The 19206-nt window shown below is 48.9% G+C and overlaps 1 protein-coding gene across 7 annotated transcripts in view; it reads left to right on the top strand.

Annotated features, from left to right (window-relative positions):
• Positions 1-1000: 1000 nt before the first annotated feature.
• Positions 1001-19206, top strand: part of AHNAK (AHNAK nucleoprotein) — a 43689-nt gene continuing 25483 nt past the window's right edge. For 5 of the 7 annotated variants that reach the window (XM_036762673.1, XM_036762675.1, XM_036762674.1 and 2 more), the window contains exon 1: positions 1001-1096. The gene's annotated coding sequence lies outside the window, so the exon portion shown is untranslated. The remainder of the gene's footprint in view (positions 1097-19206) is intronic. The other 2 variants (XM_036762676.1, XM_036762679.1) reach the window with 1 other exon arrangement.

Raw genomic sequence — 19206 nt, 5'->3', positions numbered from 1 at the left:
CCATGAGGGGGGTGTGTGGAGTGGGGTGGGGGCCTGGGGGCCGTGATGCCGCTCCTTGGCCTGTCACATAGTAGGGACTTAATGTCTGCTGAGTTGAATGGAAGGCTGCTGGGGTTACAGAGGAGAGCAGGTCAGGGTGGGCACTGGATTTCTGCTGAACTTGGAGTCTGAAGACTGGGGTTTCCAGTCTCTATTACTTATAACCTGGTGACCTTGTGCCAAAGTCACTTAACTCTACTCTGGGCCTCTGTTTCCTGATCTCTAAAATGGGGCTGGCAGGGCTGGCCTCTCAGGTCCCTCTGGGTGCGCTTTGATGACCCTTGGCCTCTGAATTACAGCACGACTTCTCAGGCTCTGAGGCACTTTTGGAAGACTCAGTCTCCTCTTCTGTAAGAAGGGGTTGTTAACAAACACGGTTCCAGATGTGAAGACATTGGGAGCCACATTAAGAATTTCTTGGAAACAAAGGCCCACACAGGATAAATTCAGGGGGTACATACAAGGAGGGAGCCTGGGCAAGGGAGGGGGCAAGTAGGGGGTCCGAGGCAGTCGGAGCCGGGGATCCCCAAAGAACCTCCAACTTTTCTCAAGGTTCACGTCGCCTCTTCCCTACGGAGAGCACGCCTGTGTCCAGTGCCAGCCCTCCCTCCAGTCGCCCCAGTTCCCCCAGTTCCGGGCGCCCCCGCCCTGCAGCCCTGGCTGGGTCGCCCTGTTCTTCCCTAACCCCCCGCCCCCCCGGCCCAGCCCCGCTCCCCCACGTCCCCCCTGCCCAGGCCCCTAGCTCAGCTAGCTCAGCCCGGCCCCGTTGCGGGCCCCGCCCGGCCCCGCCCTCTCGCTCCCACCGCGGAGGCTCGGAAGGGGCAGACCCGCCCGCCCGCCGGGAGCCGGAGTTACAAGAGCCGCCTCCGCGCTCTGGGGCTCGGCCACTCGGAGCTGCTCCGCCGCGGGGACTGCACCGCCCGCCTGCCCGGACCCGCCCCGATCCGGGAGTCCCTGCCGCCCCTAGCCCGGCCGGCAGCCTCCCACCTTGCAGACCTCCCCCAGCCGCCAGCCTGTACCTGCCGGGCATGGCTGTGACCTGGGGCTGAGCTTACAGGTAGGGTGGCAGGTGACAGCAGTCTGGGGGAGCGGGGGCAGCGAGGGACACTTTGGGCAGCGCCTGTGATTTGGGGAGTGCCCTCTGTTCAGAGAGGCCTGGAGGCCAGCGCCGGGGAGTCTGGGGATGCCCTTTGCCCAGGGCGGCTTGGAGACCAGCTCTGGAGAGCTTCGGGTTGCCATCTGTCCAGGGCGACTTGGAGGCTACTTAGCGACAGAGAGTTTGAGGGTGCACTTTAGAGTAGATGGCCTTAAAGGCAATTCCTCAGGATTTGGGCATACCCTTGGGTTATGTGGCCTGTGGTTGTGCGTGCTTCATAATTTGGGGGTACGGTCAGGGTGGCGGCTTTGGAAAGAAAGGTGTTTCGGACATTCAGGATGGACTAGCGTTTAGGGTGCAGTTTGAGAGGATCAGGAACAAGCTGGAGTATTAGCTTGCCTCGCCCTGGAGCGCACCGCTTCCCGCCCCCCAGTTCTTGCCTTCTCTCCAATCTGGGCGTAGGTTCTGCAAAGTTGGGAAAGTTGTGTCTTAGGCTCTCGCCTCCCTTTCCCTCCCTCCCTCCTTCCCTGGCGAGCCCACTTCTCCCAGCTCCGCAGCCCCAGGAGTTCTCCGCTCTCCACAGCCCCATTTGGTCCTGCGCCCCCCTCCCAACCTCTTCGCGCTGCTGGGGCGGCAGCCCCGCCCGTCCTTCCCCCTCTATCCCAGTGTTTACAGCAGACGAGTTTCCGAGGCAGTGCCCCCGCCCCGCGCTTTCCCTCCCCTGCGCCCCTCCCTGCGTCCTCCCCCCCCCATCCCCTAACCCTGGTGCTCGCTGCACGAGCCGGGGCGGCCACACCCCATGAATACCCCCTGCTCTCTCTCCCTCCCTTCCTCCCTCCCGGAGCCGCTGCCCCACCCTACCCTTACCCCTTCTGGTCCCCAAGCCAGAAATCTCCCATTTCCCCGTGTGTGTGTGTGTGTGTGTGTGTGTGTGTGTGTGTGTGTGTGCGCGCGCGCGGACGCGCGCGAGGTGGGGGGGACCGGACGGCATATTGGGGGAGATTCCTGGCTAGGGCATTGGGAAAGGGGGCAGCCAGTTTGCAGTGGTGGAGGTGTGGAACATACCCTCAAGGGATGGCTTGCATCGTTTGCCCCCCCACTCCCCCCAAAAACCCGTCGGGGCGGTGATCGCCCCCACCCCAAACCCCTGGCCTCCAGCCAGCAGCCTGAGGAATGTGGTGGTTGGAGCCAATGACTAATTCAAACCAGAAGTTTGGGGAGGAGAGGAGAGGGGGCAAAAACGGGGAGCGGGGGGTGCTGTGTGGTGGAGGTGGGGCTAGAGGAGAGACTGAGGGGTAGGAGGGAGGGTAAATTTCTCCGGGCGCCTCTCTGGGTGTCTGCTCCAACTTTGGGGGACCGGGAAGAGGGAAGAAGAGAGGGCAGATCTCTGTTGTCCTGCTGGAAGGCAGCCCTGCGCGCAGGGTGTGCGCCCCTCCGTGTGTTATGTAAGGATTCCCCACTCGGGGAGCGGTGCTGTGCTGTTTGCGCACGGCTGAGGGCCAGGCAGAACTCCTGTGGAGTTGGGCGGGACCCCCTTGCAGGGTTGAGAATTCAGGGCATGGCAGGCAGGAAGGGAGTCCGAGGAGGCGGGGAGGTGTAGAACTTCTGACTGTGCCCTGTGCTCTGCGAGGGGCATGTAAGAAGTGGCTGAGGGGGTGGGGGTGGCAAGCAGGTTTGGCTGAACTCCCGAGAGTGTTGAGGTCAGACTGGAGGAGCCTCTGGGTAGTAGTGTTCTGGGCTCCGAGGCTCCTGGGCCTGGGTGCGCGGTAGGGTGGGTGTGCCCAGATCCCGAGGTAGAAGACAAGCTTTGTGGGCTGCGTCCCTGGTTGTGCACGGTGTGTGTGTCTGTGTGAGGGGGCGGGCCCTTAGGGTTGATCCCTTGGGTGCAGTTTTGGGGGTGCAGTGTGTTGACTGCCCTTAGTTGGGGGTGTGATTGCTGATTTCGGTGAAGACTCTCTCTTTTTCCCTTGGAGACTGGGTGCTAAGTTAGCCTGAAGACACCTTCTGTATCTCTTCCAAATCTTCGCTGGCCAAAAGGGAAGAGAGCCATACTCCGATTTCAGATGCACTTTCCCCTTTCTTCCTGCATGCCCCTGCCCCAAAACCTCAAATCTCCACGAGGGAGATCCCTGAGGCCTGGGACTGGGTGTGGCACTCACTTCCCCTCAAGCAGGAGGGGGAAGCTTCCTTCCTTTTCTCTTATGCCCCAATGGGGTGGGGTTGAGGAACACAGCACGAGGCCCTGGCCTGAAATTAAGCACAGATGGTGCTAGAGAAGGAGGTTGGAATTCCAGTCAGAGAAGACCTGCTCTTCCATTTAGGACTTTGTGACCTTGGCCAAGTCACAGCTCCTCTTTGGGCCTCAGTTTACCCATCTGTAAAATGAGGTTCAGGCCCTTCTCATCTTTTAAATCCTTTAAATCCTCCAACCTCATCATTACCTTCTCCCTTCAGTCCCTTCAGCTCTGGTAAAATAAACCCAGATCACATGCAGAATGAGGGGCAGCCTATGGGAGTTTTAGAGGAACCCTCTATGCCCACGCACCACTTATTCTCATATCCTCAGTGCCTAGCACTTCATAGTAATAAATACCTGTTGATGAATTGACTGACTCGATGGCACTTTAGGAAACTGAGGAGTGACAGGGTGGGGATTGTAGAGCCATAGAATCTCAGGTTGGGGAAGGAATCTCTGAAGCCATTTAGTTGAACCTGTTTCATTTTAGAGATGAGAAAACTGAGTCCCAGAGAGGTCACACAGCATGGAGGGGTGGAGTAAGAGAGGGAGGGAGGGGAACTGGGAACTGGGACTCTGAACAGGTGGAGAGATTGGGAATTTGATTGGGGGAGGATGGCAGAATCTGGGGTTGTGGATGGGACAGTGCAGTGCAATGGAAGGAGCTCTTGTCTTAGCGGCAGAAGACTGGAGTTGGTATCCCAACATTGTGATCCATACTCATCAGTGAAACTCTTTTGAGCCTCACCTTTACCTCCCTTGTGAAATGGGCATGATAATATTTCCCCCATCTACATGTGTAAGCAAAGCATTCTGTATACTTGTATTCTACTTTGTGGTCATAGTCACGGTCATGGACATGGTCTTTTTCTTTTCCTTCCCCTCTCCCATTTTTCCCCATTTCTGGAGCTCTGACACTTCCGAGAGAGGCCATAGTGGATGGAGGTCATGGGCTCGTAGGGAAGATAAGGGCACACACATGCCTGTGAAGTTGGAAGGCAGGTTGCTTGGTGTGCTGGGTCTTTGCAATTCCCCATAGAGCTGAATGTTCAGAAGAGTTTTGGGGTGCACAGAAGCAATTGCAAGGTTTGGGGCCAGAGGAAAGGGGGCAGTCTTGGGCCCAGGATGGGGCCTCCAGAGGGAGAGTCACATTTATCATTGGTGTCATGGTGTTTAGAAAGTCAAGGCATGAGGCTAAACCCAGGAGTGGGCTGAGAGGGGGAATGGGCTAACCGAGCAGCAGCAGGGGCAGGGGATGTGGGTGCCCAGGGTTAACAGGTTGGCACCCATAGCCCAGATCTGAAATGGCTGTCTTTGGCAGAGGGAGTGCTCCGCCCTGAGCTGGAGGAGCTGGTTGGAGTGGTTGGAGTGAGGCTGTGGGGGTGTGGGGTGCTGGGGTGTGGTCCTCTCCCTCCCTAGGCCATGGGAGCAGCCTTAGGGACGAGAGAAGTCCCAATCAGGATTTAGATGGAATCTCCTGGGTCTGATTCATTTCAACTTCATGGTGTCTTCTCTTCCCTTTTCTTCCCCTGCTCCTTCCTGGGATTTACCAGAACCCACTGATTATGTGAAATCTGGGTTGGAGACGGGAGGTGGGTAGGTTAGGTACAAGAAACTGGGCATGGATCTCTGCTCTAGCCATGGCAGGAACAGCTCTGAGCTTTTCGGGCCCGCCCTGCCCCCCCCCCTCCACCTGCTTAGCCAGGTTCCTTCTTTATGGAGGGGAGTGGGCATTTGGGTGTTTTCTGTGTTATGCAGGTTGACCCTGTATGCATGAGGCTTACAGCCAGAGAGGCTGGGTGTGCCTCCTGGGTAGGTGGATGAGGACGTGCTCAGCCACGTGGGTGGGTGTGCAACAGGAACTGTGGAGGATTGGGGCCAGCATAGGACCCATTAGACTCATAAACCAGGGCTGGGCTGCCAGACAGGAGAATATAGAATGTATGACACCGAATGGCAGGAATGGTGGGGATCTTAGAACATAGAATATGGAATGGCAGTATCAGGGTGTGGAATATATGAAAAAAATGCTCCTCCTTCCCTTTTTGCAGAGGTGGGGAACTACAGGTACAGAATATTACATAAACTGTCAGATGTGGTTGAGATGTTGGTTGGTTTTGCTGAATTGTCCCCCCCCCACCCCGCCTTCTCTCTTTATTCTTTGTTCTAAGGGATGGCTTGATAGGTAAGGGAGAGGGAGGTATATATTTGGGAATCAAAGTGGTATAAAAACACATTATACATTATTTTTAAAGTATATAGATTATCACAGCTGGTAGAGAATTTTGAACATAGAACAAAGAATGTCAGTCTAGAACATAAGAAGTGGGAGGGAACTTCTTAGAACACAGAATGTCAGAGCTGGGAGCTTAGAATGTAGAACATAGAACATGGATCGTAAGAGCTGAGAGTGACCTTAGAGATCAATGAATCCAGTGCCCTCATTTTACAGAGGGGACTGGCTTGTTGGTGTCCTTTTGGGGTGCTCAGCTGTCAGTCTAGCCAAGAGGGAGGGGCTGGGCCCAGCCAAATGGTTATGTTGTATCTGTCTGTCCCTCTCATGGCTATTACTTAGTATCTCTTCTGTGTAACTGTTGCTCCCTTGTGTAACATGTGTCACCATGTGACAATAGATGAGTCACACCTCCTGTGTGGGGAATGAACAAGTGTGTGTCCCTGTAGTCTGTGTGTCTTCTGGGTCGTACTGGTCAGCCACGGGCTGGCCTGCGTGGCCCCTCCAGCAGTGGCAGAGTCTAGAGAGTGGGTCTATGCACCAGAATGTGGTATGCACAGGGGCTTGGTGGGGTGGGACATCCTGATGGTTCCCCTGGGGGGCCGGAGTGGAGGTTCTAGGGAAGGGGAAGTGCATAGAGCTGATCCTCGTGGAGGATCTTGGTGGAGGCTCTGAGTCCTGGCCTAGAAGGCAGAGGGGTGGCTTTCTGGTAAGGTACTCAGGACTGGTCTTTCCAGCTGAGAGCCTGGGAGTTTGGGACTGCAGCTGGGCTAGCACTTGGCATGGCAGCCAAGGTTCTAAGGCAAGACCCAGGTTCTTGGGGAACCCCAGCAGGGATGTCATTTTCAGAGCATCATTGTCTCTGAGGGGCCACAGGTCCTGGAGAAGGGCAGAGAGGGACAGAGCCTTTCTCTGCCCATTAACTCTAAGCCCAGGAATCAGGGAATTCCCCACTGACATGGGAGAGGGGCTCAGTAGTGCCTGATGTGAAGATGGGGAAACATGTTGAGTCTCCTGTCCCAAGGAGGGGCAGGAAGGGGGAATGTCTTCACTCCTGTTGCCAGTGACTTCTTTCCTGGAGCTTCACAGTGAGCCTGGGAAGTAGTGAGAACAGAGCAGTGGGTGGGTAGGTGAAGGTGGAGCCACTAGCTGGGCAGCAGGAGGGGTTGGGGTGGCCCCGCTGAGGAGGCAGGTGTGTATCGAGGTGCCTGGGAGGGCCTGTGGGAAGGGAGGGGGGAGAACCCAGGAAGGCTGGGAGGGTGGAAAACTTCCTCCCTAGTGGGAGCTGTGGGCTGGAGCAGTTGTCTCAGTCCCCTAGGGCAGGGAAGGAGGGGAACCAGACTGGTGGGTATCAACACCAAGGGAAAGGCTAACAGACAGGCAGGAAGGCCATGGGTGCCCAAACTGGCAGGTGCTCTGCAGGGAAGGGGAGAAGCTCTTGAAGGGCAGAGATGAGGCTTTTTTTCCAAGCCTCCAGGCTCATTGCCTGGCATATAGTAGGTTGAAGTCCTTTCTGGTATTGAGATTTGCAGTGGGACCTGGGAGCTGGTTGGCATAGGAGACAGAGATGGTGGCCCTCAGAGTAGTTATTAATAATGGGCATAGATGTAGGTGAGGAAAAGGGCCCATGGGATGATGGGATGTGGTTCATACCCATGTGATCATGTGGGGGTCTTCATGACCACACAGAAGCAGCCTAGAAAGATGAAAGCTTTGGGGACTTGTCCTTAAATGCTGATTCAGGCACTTAGCAGCCATATGATCTTGGGTTGGTCCCTTCCCTTCTCTGGGTTGAAGTTTCCTCTCTGTAAAATGGTGGGGTTGGAAGATAACCTCCAAGGGCCCCTCCTTATTTAAATCTACAATCTTAGCCTCTGACTGGTGTCTCCCAATGCCCTCTACCTTCCTGTCACTATTACGGGGCTGGCAGTGGTAGTGCTGGACTCCTCCTGGTTTAGACAGCTGGTCCACCCCTGTAGGTGTTGACTCTCCTTGATAGACTGCCATAGTGAAGATCTCTTTTGGGTTGGAAGCTTGTCAGATCCTCCCACCACATTCACTGGAAGTATACAGCTCTCACATTGTGTCTCTTCTCCAAAGGAAAAGTTGACATGCCTGTGGAATGTCTGCTTAGCAATCAGTCAATTTTTCAGTCAACAGGCATTTATTAAGCTCCTGCCCTGTGCCAGACACTGTGCCAGGTGCTGGGGACCCAAAGGCGAAAGTGAAAAACAGTCTTTGCCCTCAGGAGCTTCCATTCTGTCTGAAGGATTTTAGTGTCTGACTCCCCTAGTGAGGTCATGTGACCCCAAAGAATTCGGGTTCATCATCGCGGCACAGGCTGGTGTGTCCTTACTCCCCTAGGGACTTGTTTCTCTGAGGACTTAGAGCCAAGTTCAATGCCCTGTGACCTTTACCTCATCTGTTAGCCGTTCACTATTGGTCTGGATCTTAGGATTTAGAGTTGGAAGGAACTTTAAATGACATCTGGCTCTAATACACTATTTTACCAATGAGGAAACTGAGGCAAACAAGGTTCAGTGACTTGCCCAGGGTCACACAGCTAGTAAGTGTCTGAGGCCAGATTTGAAATAAGGAGTATGAGTCTTCCTGACTCCAGCCTGGTGCTCTGTGCACTATGGCGCCCCCTAGCTGCCCATGATGCACTATTTTACAGATTTGGAAACTGAATTCAGGGGAGGTGACATGTCTCTGTCCACGTGGCTGCCTGTGTCTCCCATACACAGGTAATGAGTGTAAAGCTGGAATTTGAATCTGCCTCTTCTCCTGGACAATGTATGGTGATTCAGTTATACCAGCTAGGCAGTGGTCCGACCCCAAGCCTCAGAGTGGGATGACCTCTGAGCGTTGGCATTGTCCTGTACTTGCCTGCTGGGGTCTAGCCTTGGACTTGGTCTCAGAAAGAGTGGGTTCAAATCCCGACTCTTCCTATAACTAGCTGTGAGGTCATAGGCTGTCACTGAACCTCTCCCAGGTTGAGGTTTTTCATCAGTCAAATGAAAATGACTTTCATGGTCTATTTTGTGGTGTCACCAGGTAGAAAGAGCTGTGTAAATGGCATATTGCTATGTGAGGGAGTTATTGTTCTGAAATAATTATTGTTGTTATGGTTGTTGGGTTGGAGGCAGGGGTCGGGTTCATTGCCACAAGTTCATGAAGGCCTTGCACAGATATTTTTAAAAAGCCATGCATCTTGCCCTCTGAATTGACATTTGAGGTCAGCTCAAGACCCTTGGAGATGTTTTCAGGCCTTTGCTGGGTGGGTGGGGGGGTTCCATAGACCTAGCTTGGCCTCAGATCTGAAAGATTTCCAACTCCTCAGCACCTGGAATGTGGAGGCATTGGGCCAGATCCTCTGGGCTTTGCCTGTTTCTATCTGCCCCACCCCACCCCCTGCCAGCTGGACCAGACAGGGCTGCTTTTGGTAGCTGGTAGGGTGGGCTGACATTTGCCCGACTTCATAAGTGCCAGGGACCTGTGCTGTCTTCTTTCTGGTTCTTTGTGGATCTCCCTATGCCTTTTTCCCTCTGAGACCTATTCAGTCTCCCAGGGTTCTTGTATACAACTCAATTCTGATTTTTTATGTATGTGTGTGTATATGATTCTTTCTTTCACCTCTTTTTTTTTCTCCCTCTGGTCTTGTGTCTCCTGAGTGTGTGTGAATAAACATTTATTAAGCACCTACTATGTGCCAGACACTGGGGATATAAAGAGAGGTAAAGTCCTGCTTCTCAGGATCTCACAGTCTAACGAATGAGATAAGCCATAAACCAAATAAACTCTCTACAGGATAAATTAGAAATAAACAATGGAGGGCAGGCACTAGAATTAAGGGGGAAACAGCAACAGTCTTGTGGACAGTGGGATTTTAGTTGGGCCTTGAAGGAAGTCGGAAGGTCGGTAGTCTGAGTGGAGAAGGATGAGCCTTCCAGGCATGGGGGATGGGAATGCTCAGAGCTGAGCAATGGAAGGGCTTGTTCATGGAACAGCTAGGAGGCTGGTGTCACTGGACCAAAGAGTACATGGGATGAGGGGGGTGTGTAAGGTGTGAGAAGACTGGTGGGCATGTGTCCTCCACTGTGGTTGTTGGAAAGAATGCTGCCCTTGGGTCCAGGAGAACCCTGGGTTTGAACCCCGACTTTGCCCCATGTAAGCTGGGTGAGGCTGGCCCTCTATGGACCTTTAATGAGACTTTTGACTGCCTCCCTCACAGAGGTCATCAGGGAAGGGCTCTGTGACCCGTTAGAGATGTGGCGACGAGAGCTGATGTTGGCTTTGGGAGATGGGAGGCCCTTACATGCCATTAAATCTGACCTGGTCATCTATAGGGAGGGAAGCTGAGGCCCAGCCACGTGATAGGTCTCTGGGTCTATGATGAGGGCCCAGACTCGGGTGATTCCCAATCTAAGGCTCTCTGTGCCACACCAGCCGGGCCACCGGCTCTGCCACTACTCCTGGCTGTGTGTGCTGATTACCCCTGTGTGCCTGGCATCCAGGTGGGAAAGCCCAGGGTCAGAGACCAGCTGGCACCCACCTACTGGTCTCAGTTTCTTCATCTCTGAAATGACCAGGTTAGATTTAGATGACATGGGAGACACATGTGTGTTTGTATATGTATGTATGTGTACACACGTGTGTTTATGTATGCGTTTTTCTGTCACCAAAGTCCTTGGGTGTGTCTAGCTCTTTCTCTTTTCTGTGTCCCTTCCTGTTCATGTGTGTGATGACTTTTCGCTTGGGCCCCTCTCTCTCTGGGCTTGTGATTCATTCCCAAGGGTTCTTCTCCCCTATGGTGCTCTATCCCTTTGACCTACTCTCTGGGATTTCTTCTTCTCTCTTTCCCTCTTTCTCTTCTCACCTCTCTGGCTTCCTCTCTCTCTGTCTGGATCCCCTTCTCTTCCTTTCTCTCATCTCCCTCTCCCCAAACCCTTCATATCAAAACAACAGATGCGTGCGCGCGCGCGCGCGCGCGCGCACACACACACACACACACACACACACAGGAAGAATGTTCTGTTTTCCCTTCTGCACGTATCAGACACCAGCCCATAGGAGGAGAAAGTGGTAACAGCCCCACTCCTCCCCAACCCTGAGTAAGACCTTTCCTACCCACTCCCCCCCCCCCCCCCAAGAGACAAACACAAACAGCCACAAAGAGGGTGGGTTCAGGTTCAGCCTGAGGAAGCCATGGGAACAGAAAGGGAAATCAGGATGCTCCTAGGGAGACTCATTAAAAGAGAAACACAGAAGAGAGGGATGGATACATAGAGGTGAAAAGCAAGAGGGAGCAACAGAGAAGGGAAAGAGAAAGGAGAGAGAAAGGAGAGAGAGGGAGGAGGAGAGAGAGGGAGGAGGGGAGAGAGGGAGGAGGGGAGAGAGGGAGAGGGGGGAGAGAGAAGAGAGGGAGAGAGACAGAAGGAGAGAAGGGAGAGAGTGAGGGAGGGAGAGAGAGAGAGAGAGAGAGAGAGAGAGAGAGAGAGAGAGAAGGAAGAGGGAGGAGAGAGGAGAGGACAGGGATGGAGATTGAGTTTGGGGATTTGGGGCAAGTCCCTTCCCTTCCCCTTTCTGGGACTCACTTCCTTCTCTGAAGAGGAGGGGGTTGGGTCTCTAAAATACTCTCCATTTTGAATCCTCTGGGCATTTCTTTCTGCCTTGGGCGGGGGTGGGGGGGGCGCAGAGAGCATTGGTTAGAGGAGCCGAGGTCTCTCTCTGTCCTTGCATGGGTTCTTGTGAATTCTCTTCCTGGGTGTGTTCCTGTGGCATGTATGGTGGTTCCCCCCTCCCCCCAAGGTCTCTTCTTTCTTTGAAGGTGTGATTTATGTGTTCACATCCGTTCCTGTCAGCTCTCTACTCACCTTCTGGAACCAAATTTCTGTCCCTAGCTCTAGCTTGGGCAGATAACCTGACGTGGTTAGGGCTTCCCCACTAGCCTCACTCCCCATGCTGAGCTCCAAGGAATTTTCTCAGACCACTGGGGGAAGGAGAGTCACCCCTCTGGAGACCACTAGTGTCCAGAGCCTCTCAGTGTCTCCAGCATCTCCTGTCTGCTCCCTTCACTTCGTCATTCATTCATTCATTCATTCATTCATTCATTCATCTGTCTGTCCATTCATCCATCCATCCATCCATCCATCCATGCATCCATTCATTCATTCCGCAAACATTTATCACATGCTTCTTCCTATGTGCCAGATACTGTTTGAGGTTCCAGGGATATCCAGATCAAAATAAAAACAATCTCTGACCTCTAGAAGCTCGTTTGACCTGGGAAAGGTGAGTAGGGAACACCACATACACAGCTGAGTGAATACAAACTGGATCTTGTGGAGGAGGGTACCAGCCACTGAGGGGGTGGGTCAGGAAATGTCTTGTGGAAGAGGTGGCACCTCAGCTTTGCCTTGGAGGACCAGACCCCCAGGGGAAGAGCCGAGCACACTCTCCTATGCCCCTGCCTGGGTGTGTAGCCCTGCGTGGGGGTGATTTTCCCTTGGATCAGCATCTTTAGTGATAGCTGTTACTCTGTGTTTATGACGGCTCCTGGGCTTGGGCATGAACACTGCTGAAGTTCTTAATACTAACTCAGATTCAACTCAGCAGTTTTTTAGGCCTCCAAGTCCCCTCAGACTCAGTGGGCACCTTTCCATTTGCTCATAGGTTTCTTTCCCCTCCAGCCTACAGCTAAAATGACACTTCCCTCCCTGTATTTCCTGGCCTCAGCCCTTCTTTTCTGTGCCCAGAGCAGCCCTCGATCTAGATTCTGCCCCTCAGGGATGCCACATTTCCCTCAGTGGCCTCACTGTGGGGTCCTTTGTCCCTAAGTGCCTAAAACACTAAATTCGTCCCTCTCCCACCCCCAGTCACAGCCCCTCCCTTTGGGCAGCCCCTGAACAAACCTGGGTTGGGCCAGTACTTAGGGGAAAAGCTGGGGATGGGACAGGGCCCAAGCAGGGGGTGGGAGAGAGACTTTGGAATGGGAGCAGATGTTGAAATTGGCAACTGACTGTGTTCGTCAGCTTGGAGTTGGGAGGTTCCTTAGAGCTCATCTGGCCCAACGTATTCATTTTACATTGGCAAAAGCTGAGGCCCAGAGAGGCCAGGGGACTACTAAGCTCCTACAGCTAATAAACTCAGAGCCAGGATTAAAACTCATATCCTCTTGGCTGCTGAGCCAGGCCTGTTCCCACTCTGCCCCCCTGCCTCTCTGACCCAAGCCCACCTCCTAGAAGGGCCTCAGTTTGCCGGCCTCCCCTCGGCCCAGCTGTGCTCGGTTCAGTGGAGGGAGGGCCGGATTGTTGGCAGCCACACCAGAGGAGAGCTCTGCCAAGGCCAACCTGTAGCCTCAGGCACAACGACTCTGGCTCCTGAGGTGCTGGGGTGAGTCTGGATGGAGGGGCAAAAGTCTCTCCTGAGGGAGCTTTCCCGACCCACCTCAGCACCTCAGGGGCAGCCCTGGGCATGGGCCACCCTCCTTAGGGACACTTTACAGCCAAGGCTCTACTGGGTGGGGAAGGGGGAAGGGAGGCACTTCTAGTCCATTCTATTCCCTTCTTGGTTCTGGCTGGAGCAGCAACATCTCTGGACCTAGTCTTCCCCCAGCACAGACCTTAGCCCCCCAAAAGGGCCCTGGTGATCACATTTCAGGCGTGACCCCTGCATGTCTGGAGCTGTGATGGTTCCTATGACTCATGGGGGAAGGAGGGAGGGAAGGTGGGGCAGAGATGTGGGTGACTGAGAGCACTTTCTCTCTCTCTCTCTCTCTCTCTCTCTCTCCCTATCCCCCTCTCTCCCCCGCCCCGTCTTCCTCCCCTCTTTCTCACTCTCTTCCCCCCTCTCTCTCCCTCTCTATCCCCCTCCCTTTCCACTCCCTTTCCCGGTCCCCCATCAGTGATTGGCTCCACACCAGTGTCCTATATTGAGAAAAGGGTCTGAGAGAGAGAGTGTGTGTGTGTATATATATATATATATATATATATATATATATATATATATATACTAGGCAGGCAGCCCCTGAGTCCCTAAGCAGGTTCCAGATCTGTGGGGAGGGAGGGGTTCAGCTGTGGGCGTGTTCTTGGTTCCTTGGCTTCAGGGTTCGGCTCTCAGTCAGCTAGTTGTTTGGGTCCCATTGCTCTCTGTCTCTGTTCATCTGTTTCTCCTCTCTCTATCTCCCTTTCTCCTTCTCTTTCTTCTCTCTCTTTCTGTCCCTTTCCTTCCTCCCTCCACTCTCTGTCTTCTCTTTTTTCTGTCTTCTTGTCAGCCAAGAGAGTGCCTGGAGCCTTCTTAGTTTACCTGGGCAGATCCACCAGTCCTCTGGTGGGAGCGGTCAGCTCACCTTCTACCAGTCAATCACCTGGGCTGCATGCGTGCGTGTGTGTGTGTGTGTGTGTGTGTGTGTGTGTGTGTGTGTGTGTGTGTGTGTTTCTTTTCTCCATTCATCCTTATTGGGCATTGTTAAACTTGAAAATTTGGTTGAAGAAAACAACAAAGCTAGGTGATAGAAAAATCCATGTTGTTTATTATTTTCCCTTAAAGCATAGCTAAGCTAGCTTACTGGTACATACAAGGAGTCAGAGCATGAGCTCTGGATGCCTGAACAAAGCAATGAGAAAACTTATATATGTTATTTTAACAGACCTAGCAAGCCTGTATTACCTCATGTTTATGACCCCCATGTATGTTTAACCGTGATAGAAGAGGATTTTCCTTAATTGAATAGAGTTGTAAAGGATGTTGACAAAAGTCAGTTGAAATTACAGCCCAGCGTCTCTTTGTCTCATTACATTCCATAACATAGTATATATCTGTAGAATATTAAGCAAGGTAATCTCTCTTGGGGTTAGGGTCTCATCCTTTAGTGGCTAACAGGGGTCAGAATGTCTTTAGGTCAGTCTAATCTGGCCTTGTTGACAGAGGTAAGGGTATTTCCTGAGCAAACTTTTAGAGAGAACAAAGAAGCCCAGGTCCTGGATCTTCATCCAGTTAGTCATTAATTCAGGCTCTGGGTCTGGTTGAAATTAGAAATGATATAAAATAGTATAATATTTTCCACATTTCCTCCTTTTGGTCAAAGGCAAACTGAAAGTTTCTCCTGAAGACTAACTAAGGTATGGAAAAACCTCTATCTTCCTCAGGGGTGAAGTTCTAAAAATCCTTATCTGGGTGGATTCAGCTTTTTATTTCCTCTTTCTGTGGTTGGACATCCTCAGAGATGGACGGTAATTATAAACTAATTGTAAACAAGCAGAGGGAGCTTTCAAGGGGCAATAAGCCAAAGACACCAAAAGTACAGGTAAACAGTCTTGGGAATGCAATGGACTCAGAAAGGGAAAGAGCAGTTCTTCGTTCAGGTTCTGGTCTGGGCTCTTGGGAAGGTTGCCTGTGTCCAATGCTGTCCCCTTCAGGCTCTTTGAAACTGGAGGGCATGGTGTCCTATGGGCTCAGATGTCCACTTGGGATCAGAGGCAGATGTGACAGAAGGATCAAGGAGTCCATATCCACAAGTTGGCAGCTGTAGAAGTAGTCAGATCTGACAGGAGCTTCCAGAACACATATGATTTGATAATTGAGAGAAAAACAGCACAACATAGGTCCCAGCCACGCAGGGCTAAGTTCAAACAAATACAATAAATGGTTCAGTATCCCAGCCACACAGGGCTGAGTTTAAATAATTACAATAAAATTCCAATAAAGTTTTTCTCACAATTCACAAAACTGCACAATTACATTAAGTACAGACCAAACCACTTAGACGGTTCACAATAGAGGGGGAAATTTGCATGTCACATGTTTTACATTTACATATTAGATAGCCAAGAAAACTTAAACATGAACCATACAGAGTAATGCAATCATTATTAACAATGTTGACTAACATCAGATTCCTTGTATCCCAGTACATAGACTATCATAAACTTTTAGTCATGCCATGTCTCTTTGATGGCCTTTACAAGATAAACCACAAACCATTCTTAAAAAGCTTAAAATGTTTCTGATTTAATTCCAGCAATTAGTTGCACAATTTTTATACAAAGTAGCTTTAAATCCCAGTTACATATTTCCAATGTCCATTTAAAGCAACAATTTTTTTTCAGATGCCTGATTGTAGTTAACTGGTTCCTAGATAGTAAAAGAGAGTTCTGCTTCTCTGGTTCAGATCTAGAAATTCTCAGACAATTCTAACTTACTTAATATAACTTAGTACAATCACTTAAATTTGGCTCTCCTTTTTTAAACTCCAGAGTATTTCAGTTTATATATCATCTACTGTTTCTAACCTTACCTAAATTTTGTACCTGGTATAAGAATCCTTTAAAATATGAAGGTCCAACCATAAATTGAACTCATCTTCCTTTTAAAATCATCAGACAGATACTTTACAAAGGAGATATAATTTCACTTGTAACAATATCTTATACAATTTCCTTGTGCAAAAATCCAAATTTAAGATCTTATTACCTAAACACACTTATTAGCTTGAATTTCCATGACTGATAAATTTTGGAGCCAATCATACACATCTGTATATAGTTCTTAGAGGAATCAATCTGATCCTACTGCTTTTTCTCAAAATTTGCTATCCTATTTAATTAGACATTTATCACATTACATCTTTGCCTTATTACTTTGTCTAATCATTTCCTCCTTTTGGAGGATGTTATCTCTATATACCTCTAATCTTTATTTGGCCATGAACATAGGTTAAAATTGTAAGCTATTCATTCCTGCATCCTATTACAATAACTCAGAGGTATCCCAATATTCATCTATTACCTAATAAATTTAGCATTGTGCTTACAAACCTTCTTGATAATATAAATTTGCTATGAAAGAAAAGACGGACGATGTCATATATCTTAACAGAAGGAAAGAACTTCCTTAGCTCTGTTTGATTCCAGGCATGAGTCATATCTGTCAGCCAATCATATAGTCACTAGGTGCTGAAAGCAGGGCTTAGGAGTAATCAGGTGGGGATTTTCCTTTTCAGAAAGGAAATAGCAGAATTGGGAAATAGAGTCAGGAAGATCCTACCTAGGCTGTGTCCAAGGTTGTCCTCAAGACTTTTTCCCAGGCATAGACACTCCTTTAAAAGTTCTCAGCCTGTAATGCCCGCCATTCTAATACTGGCTTCATGTGACCTATCCCTGTAATCAGAGCTTAAAACAATCTTAAATTGTAGTCCCATAAAATCTTAAATAGCAAATAAATATCCTTCAGATAGGACTGTCCCAAATTTCATTGAGGTAATAATTATCAAATCAAGCTACATAACTTTTCGGTCTTCTAGAATACTTTCTCACATTCTCAACTTAAACCGTTTGAACCTAGTATTCCTTTGGGACAGGAGAGGCTTAGATAACTCCTATTTGTCCCTAAACCTTCTTATCTGCCTTTTGTATTTCCAATCAAATCTTTATTTACCTTTCCAAATCTTTCAAACCCATTATTCAGTCTTCCTTTACATTTCAACCATAAGACAAAATAGCTCATAAATTAGTGATTTTTACTGACATAACTGTCTGTACTGGAATCTATTCCAGCTTAAACAAAGCAAAGAGGTTAATGACCAACCTCACAGGTTGAGGAAAGGGACACTTCAGGAATCAAATCTTATACACATTGATAAGCTCTAACTCTTGCTCAGAATCACAAAAATATTTTTCAAAACATTTCTAGAATTATTTCCCTTCTTTAAAAACAGTTTAAAATTTATCCTGATGCTAAAAGGAATACTCACTAAACTTTTCTGAAGAAAATTATTTAGAAGGTTTTAAAATGATAGACATCTCCTTCTTTCTCCTTAAAGCAAATTAACCCTTAAACATTGGAATTCATTAACTAAGTTGGTGCCAAACGTCCTCATTCTCAAATATTGCACAGAATTCCTAGATATTACAAAGTTCCTTAGTCAAAAACGTGTTGTAATGTGGGGGACACTTAGTTTCTATAAATTACATACCCAATTAAATTTACCTTATCACAATAACAAAGTTTACCGCTAGTGGTAACATTTTAATTTCTAAGGCCCAATACTTAGAAAAGATTATTGCCTATAAAATCACATTTTTTCAATATTGCTGATACATGTTTGCCAAATTACACAATTTAGAAATGTAACAATGCCCTAAACATAATTATGCATTTTAAAACTTGAAACAACCCATTTATCAATTTAGGTGAACATATTTCTAAATCTCCTTGCACAGAGAATCTTTCATCTCATCCTTTGAAACTATAACTTTAAATCACCAGATATATTCTCATTATAGGAAGCTTTTTCACATAGAAAGTCTGTTCTCATGGTTAAATATCAGTATTATTAATTATTTACTTGTTATAACCACATATAACAGTTCCAAATTTCATTACATCCCTTTTAAAAACCCAATTCACATATATCAAAATCAGATTAAAATTGCTATAATATCATTTCTTACCACACAATGGTCTTCTCAAAGTTCACAATCTAAGAGAATTTTAGAAATACAGAAACAATTTTCAGATGACATCAATTGCATTTCCAGATTACCGCATATAGAAATTATTCAGTTTATTACTTTTGGTATTCAAAAGCCACTTCAAATTAACAATTACATTAATTTGAAGAGAGATAATAATACTGTTGTGTCTAACATATACCAGACATTATGTTAAGCATTTTATAATCATTATCATTTTGATCCCATAACAACCATCATTATTTTTTTCCCTTACAAATTAGGAAACAGGTCAAACAGAGATTAAAATACAGTTTGAAATTGGAACAAAGAAGTGTAAAGTTACCTAGAGCAGAAGCTAGTATCCCAGTGGTGACAATTCTGGGAGACAGAGTTTAGAGAACCGAACCAAAATCCAAATCCATCTGCCTTTCTCTTCCCCCACAACTGCAGAATTTACTGAGCCTAAAGCAGTTTTGCAGCTGCTGAGGACAGAGTTGCCAGAATGCATAGGACCTGGGTGACATTTCCAAGCTTTGCCAAAAAGGATGGGCTACAAACGTACCCAGGGGCACAGGACTGTCAGAATACTGTCAGTCTGTGAATTTCTGTCCTCCTCCTCCTTTTGCCAGGTGGGGAAGGATGATTTAAGTTTTCCCTACAGTTCTCCCGCATTCTCTTCTCCTAATCTGATCTGGGATGAGAGGAGTTTGTTTTAGCTGCTTTAACTTTTACTGCAGCTCTGGATTGGTCAGAGACAAGACAACTATGGTGAAAGATCTCAATGATTTTAACTCAAGTAAACTTCACCTAAGTGATCAGCATTGGGAGGGTGTTTTAGCACCAGTGAGAGTTTCTGGAGTGATCTATAGTCTCAGGAGTTTTCTCTCCCAAAATTCCAACTAATCAGTTTCCAAACTTTTTAATGATTAAATCCCAGAATCTGCTAAAAAGTTTCAGCTCTGTTTTTTTTCTTCAAGTCTGGTTGGCCAGACCAGACATTGAAAAAGAAAAAAGAGTCTCTGTTTCCCTAACTGCAGCCTTAGAATTCTCTGGCTACCTGTGTTTCAGATTTTACACGGTATAGACATTTCACAGCACATGCTTTCACACAGACAATTAACAAACAATTAACAAAACAAATACAGAA

This window comes from Trichosurus vulpecula, chromosome 6, assembly GCF_011100635.1.
Source record: "Trichosurus vulpecula isolate mTriVul1 chromosome 6, mTriVul1.pri, whole genome shotgun sequence".
NCBI classification, from domain to species: Eukaryota; Metazoa; Chordata; class Mammalia; order Diprotodontia; family Phalangeridae; genus Trichosurus; species Trichosurus vulpecula.
Note: the sequence above shows the minus strand (reverse complement) of the source record. Positions and strands in the feature narration are given on the sequence as shown.